Genomic DNA, 6,545 nt, shown 5'->3' with positions numbered 1-6,545 from the left:
TTACATTACTAAGTAATTTATAAATAAGTAATGATAAAGTAAAATGAGCTTAAGCAAATAGACAGTGAATTTTATGTTAATTTTGAAAGCTAACATGGGAATTACTTTTAAACAGACTCAAACATAACCATGAGATGAATTGAGCTGCCAACCCAAAGGCAGGTAGGTTCTAATCTACCAGCAACTCTGCTAAAGAAAAACAGGCAATCTCCTCCTGTGAGATTTACAGCCTCTAAAACCTGCTGAAGGGTCAGCAAATCCTCTGAAGGCACATAAACTCTCTAGAGATAACCCTTCAGAATCTACTAGTAACTCATCTTTTCCAGTGAATATTATTCAGTGTCATGTAAAGCATGTCTTTAAAAACCAGTTCAATTCTTTCAGTTTTATCTTAAATATTAAGTTTTCTGATTAATGTTCTTAGCTAGTAATCGTAGCTTCCAAGTTTACTCTCTTCCTACTTATAATAAAAGTGAAATTAAACTCAACACTTGTTGTTCAGTTGTTTTTAATAGTAATAACTGACTGTTCCTGATACTGAAGACTCAGAATTCCAAATAATACCCTAAAAAAGAAATAATTTATCAACAATTAGTAATATCTTGTAATTTAAAAACAGCCAGTTAAACAAAGCACTCTAGAGAGCAATGGCAACCTATAGTGTTCTTTGGAGGATCAAGAAATAGATGTAACAGAGCTTTAAAGAATTTAAAGTACATAAGGTACAACTATTTCATCTCATGGTTTTTCAAACTACTTCAACCCTTAATTTTTCAAAAGCAAAAAAACTAACCTAACTTTAATAAAAATATAACGGTTAACTGAGGCAAGGGGAATTTGCTCCTAACAAGAAAAAAAAAATATATATTCATACTCTGTATGTGGTCTCACAGTGGAGACACTTGCTGAACTGGTACTGGGCTCTTCAGCAATTCCACCACCATCCAAAAACATTGTGACGGCCATCTCCAGATTATTGTTGCAAGCTTCAAGCATGTGTTTTCCTACACTTTTCACTTGCACCGGTGATCGCTGTAAATTGCTGAATTAACCCCTTCAGCGCCGAAGATGCCACGGAGCCCCCGTGGGCAGCCATCTTTACTCTTTTTCTCTTAATTGGTGTGTTAAAACCATTTACATTAAGCATGATTATTATCAGGCCAGGTTTTACTTTTGCCATGTTTCTTTTTCTGTTGCTTCTAGTTACTATTGTCTATGCACTTTCCTTTGGCATGTCTGTGTGAAAGACTTCACTTAAAATTATTTGTAGTTTTGGTCTTGTTTTCACAAAGTCCTTTAAGTCCCTTCTTTTCTCTAAAGGATCTAATTTCTTCTTCCCATTTGATGGATAGCTTTGCTGAGTATAGAATCCTTGGCTTGAAATAGTTTTCTTTCAGCTTTCTGTATGTGCCATCCCATTGTTTTCTAGCTTGCATGATTTCTGCTGAGAAATCAGAATTAAATCTAATTGTTTCCACTTTGTAAGTTACTCTTTGTTATTTCTCATGCTGCTTTTAGAATTCCATTTTTATCTTTTAATTTGGAGACTTTGACTATATATGTCTTGATGTCTTTATTTTTGTGTCTTTTTTTTCCAGGTAGAGGGAGATATATTTGTTGTTCACTGTGCTTCTTGAATGTGGATTTCTCCATTCTTCAAAATATCTGGGAAGTTTTCTTCCAGTACTTCTTTCTCAATTTTCTCAGTGATTTTCCTGCCTCTTCCCTGTTTTGGAATTTCAATCATACATAGGTTGTTCCTTTTGATGCTATCCCACATGATTTTAATGTTTTGTTCATTTTCTTCATATCTCATCTCTGATTTTTCTTCTAGTGTGTTTCCAGTGAGGCTCTTGTCTTTCAGTTCAATGGCTCTCTGTTCCATCTCTTCAGTTTAACTTAGTTGTCCTACCTGTATGTTCCTGTACGTTGGGCACGTCTCCATTTTGGTCTTAATATTTTGGATTGTATTTTCATGCTTTTATTTACAGTACTGTGTTGGCTGTACCCTCTCTGTCTTCTGATGATTTTCTTTAAAGTTTTTGTACTTCTTTTATTCCATAGCTGTTCAAGTTGCTCCACATCAATATATTTCTTCTGGATAGTTATCTCTGGGGTATTTGATCTCATAATTGTTTCTTCCATCATCTGTAGTTGTTTAAATAACTCCAGAGCAACATATTTCTCCTGGTTCTCTCTTTCTAAGGTATTCATTGGGTCTACATTTTTAGAAGAAGGGTTAAAATGTTTTTTCATGATGACTGAAGCAGACTACTTCTTTCTTGACATTATGTGAGTCTTTTCTTAGTAGATATTAGGTCATTGTAACTATATAGTGATCCAGAGTATGGCAATCTTTTTTTAGGACGGCACAGGATAGGACAGGGTTCAGATTTATTGTTTATAGGGTTGCTATGAGTCCTAACCAACTTTTTCTCACCTTTTCATTTCTAGCATAGTAGATCATATGATTATCTGATTAAATATGTCCCATGCCAATCCATTTCATTTCACTAACACCTAGTAAAAACCACAGAAAGCAAGTAATCAGAAAGACTATGGCCTGAATCAGATGCACCTTAATTCTCAAACTTACATCATTACTCCTCAATAATTTGGAGAGGTCCCTAAACGTAGATTTTTCCCAATGCAATGTGCCTCCTTATTTCCTCACTGGTGCCAAAGATGTTAATTGTGGATCCTAGCAAGATGAAGCTGTTGACAGTTTCAATCTCTTCTCCATCCATCATTACTCTACCTATTGGTCCACAGGTAAGGCTGCATTTCTTGATCTTCTGCAACAAGTGCTTGAAGTCCTCTTCACTTTCAGCAAGCAAGGATGTGTCATCTGCATAATGCAGGTTATTGATGAGTCTCCCTCCAATAGTGATGCCACAATCCTCTTCATAGAGTCCAGCTGCTTCATAATCTTTCTGATTACTTGCTATCCATTTGAGAGCTGGACATTGAATGAGGATGACAGAAAAAGAATTGACACCTTTGAGCTGTGGTGTTGGAGAAGAGCACTGAACATCCTGTGGACAGCCAAGAGAACAAACAGAGATGTCTTGGAGAGGGTACAGCCAGAGTGGTCTTTGGAGGCAAGAATGATGCGGCTTTGTCTCACATGCTTTGGGTATTTTGCTAGGAGGGGCTATTCCTTGGATGTTTCCAAGGGTGAAGTGTCACTGAAGAAGAGAAAGACTCTCAACCAGGTTGGTTGACACAGTGGCTGCTGCAATGGGCTCTTGTGTGTCAGGAAGTGTGGGTATAGCACAGGAGAGAACAGAGTTTAGATCATTTGTTTCTAGGGTCACTAGGAGTTGTACTTGACTCAATGGTACCTAACAACAACAATGTCTAGTATGTAAATATTTGTGTGTTCTGTTTCTTCCTTAACAATTTAATATTTTTCTACACTCAAATTTCTTACATGTCATATTCCAATCAGTAGTGTCTGTTTGAAGTTGCTCCTCCTTCTTTATGGTTCCCAGTAAGAAGGGCTTCCCTCTGGGGCCATATCTGCTAGTTTACTCTAAGTGCTGTATTGTGCATAGGGTTTTCTGAGGCCTGTTATTTTGGAAGTGGATGGCCAGTCCTCCTCCCTAGTATGTTTTCATTTGGATGGTCAACTCTTGAGTAGTATTTGACAGACAAGCATTTTGTCCAAAAAAGCAGATAAGAGACCTTTCCCATTATTCAGATAACAAATTAGGTGACAGTCCCACCCACCACCACATATAGTTATATAGTTGTTGTTGTTTTCAGGTGTCCTCAAGTTGAGCATGACTCATAACAACCCTAGGAACAAACAATCTGAACGGTGTCCTATCCTGCACTGTCCTCTCACTTTCTGACGTACAAGAGCCCACTGAAGCAATCAGCATATCAATCTGGCTGAGGGTCTTCCATCCCTTCACTGACCTTCCACCCTTCCCAACATCATGTCCTTCTCCAAGGAATAGCTCCTCTTAGCAACATGTCCAAAGAATGAGGTGAAGCCTCATCATTTTTGTCTCCAAAGAGCACTCTGGCTGCACCCTCTCCAAGAAATATCGATTTGTTTTTTTGGCCATTTGTGGGATGTTCAGTGCTCTTTTCCAACACCACAGCTCAAAGAAGTAAATTCTTTTTCTCGCATCCGTATTCACTGTCCAGGTCTCATATGCATAGCTAGTAATTGGAAAGACTATGGCCTGGATCAGACACATCTTAGTCCTCAAATTGACATCACTACTCCTCAATAATTTGGAAAAGTCCCTAACTGCAGATTTTTCCCAGTGCAATACATCTACTTATTTCCTGACTGTTCATACTAAGGGTGTTAATTGTGGGTCCAAGCAAGATGAAGCTTTTGACAGTTTCAATATCCTCTTCACACACCATGATACTGCCTATTGGTCCAGTGGTAAGGATCTTTGTTTTCTCAGTATTGAGAATCAATCCATACTGAAGGATGCATTCTTTGATCTTCTGCAACAAGTGGTTCTAGTCCTCCTCACTTTCAGAAAGCAAGGTTATGCCATCTATGTAATGCAGGTTACTGATGAGTCTCCCTCCAACCCTGATGCCACTCTCCTCTTCATCAAGTCCAGCTTCTCAAATGAATTGTACAGCATATAGATTTAACAGATATGGAGAGAGAATACAACCCTAGCACAATCCTTTTCCCATCCCAAACCATGCAGTGCTCCCTTGCTCCATTTGCACAACAGCCTCCTGATTTAGTTATAGGTTCCCCACGAGCACAGTCAAGTGCTCTGGGATTCCCATTCTCCTCAATGTCAGCCACAACCTTTCATGATTCACAGAGTCAAACACCTTTGCATAGTCAAAAAAGTACAAATAGGTATTCTTCTGGTATGCTTTACTTTCAGCCATGATCCATCTGACCTCAATACAGTTCCTGTATGTATTTCCTCCATCTTCTTTTGAGGCTCTCTGGGTTATTCAATATATTGCCCATAGTATCGTTCAATATTGTGACACGAGGCTTAAATTTGTTTTTCCGTTCTCTCAGCTTGAGAAAAGAAGAGTGAATTCTTTCCTTTTTCTTCTCCAATTCCAGCTCTCTGCATATTTCATTATAAAACTTTGCTTTATCTTCCCAAGCTGCCCATACACATACAAGGAAGACTCACTAACACGACTATTATTCAAATACATGCTCCTACATCTAGAGTCAAAGTGAAATAAATTGAGAATTTTTATGAAATTTTGCAGTTTAAAATTGACTGAACGTGCAATCAGGATACGTTAATGATAATTGGTGACTAGAATGCAAAAGTAGAAACAGTGAAGAAGGAACAGTAGTTGGAAAATATGTGCTTGGTGATAGAAATGAAGCTGGAAATAGAATTATTGAATGTTATATTTACAATGATTTATTCATTGCAAATTATTTTTTTCTAGAAGACACAAAAGATTCCTTTACACACGGATTTCACCTGATGGGCTAAATATAAATCACATTAACTACATTTGTGGAAGAAATCATTAGAGAAGCTCAATATTGACAGTCAAAAGTAGGCCGGGGTCAGATTGTGGGTCAAGTCATCAATTATTCATACGCAAATTCAAATGGAGGCCGAAGAAAATGAAAATAAGTCCATGGGAACCAAGATGCAATCTTAAATCAATTCCATCAGAATTTCATGATCATCTTAAGAATAGTTTTGAGTCATTGAACACCAATGATAAAAGACGAGATGAATTGTGGAATAATACCAAGGATATCTTCCACGAAGAAAGAAAAAGGACATAACAAAAACAGAGGAGAAGGAAAAATTATAAATGGATGTCAGAAGAGACTGTAAAGATTGCACTGGATCATTGAGAGGCCAAATCTAAGGGAAAACATGTAGAAATGAAAGAACTGAACTATTTCAAAGGGTTGTTGATAGTTACAGTTGTTGATCATTTCTACATCCATCTTGAAATACAAGGTTGTGAATGACAGGATAATATTCATAAACATATAAAGATGTCCTGTTAATACCACTACCATTCAAATATATGCCCCAACAACCAGGGCCACAGAAGAGGAAAAAGATGATTTCTACCAACTTTTGCAGTCAGAAATCGATTGCACATGCAACCAATAAACCTTGATAATAATGAGTGACTAGAATGCATATGTAGGAAATAGGGAAGGAGGATCAGTAGTCAGAAAACACAGACTTGGTGACAGAAATGAGGCTGGAAATCGAATGATAGAATTCCTCATAATCAATGATGTATTCATTACTAATATCTTTTACAAGAAACGTAAACAGCAGCTCTACGCATGGACTTCACATGATGATCCACACAGGAATCAGACTGATTACATTTGTGGGAAATTGCTGGAGAACTCAGTATCAGCTGTAAACAGTAGGCCAGGTGCTGATTGTGGAACAGATCATCAATTAGTCTTACATAAGTTCAAACTGAAGCTAAAGAAAATAAAATTAGATCCACAGGAACCAAAGTTTGACCTTGAATCTATACCACCAGAATTTAAAGACCGTTTCAGGAATAGATTTGAGGCCTTGAATACTAATGAG

The sequence above is a fragment of the Elephantulus edwardii genome, unplaced genomic scaffold (genome assembly GCF_000299155.1).
Source record: "Elephantulus edwardii isolate Elephantulus edwardi_28Jun2011 unplaced genomic scaffold, EleEdw1.0 scaffold00024, whole genome shotgun sequence".
Lineage (NCBI taxonomy): Eukaryota > Metazoa > Chordata > Mammalia > Macroscelidea > Macroscelididae > Elephantulus > Elephantulus edwardii.
The sequence above is the reverse complement of the archived record's forward strand: the minus strand, read 5'-3'. Positions refer to the sequence as shown.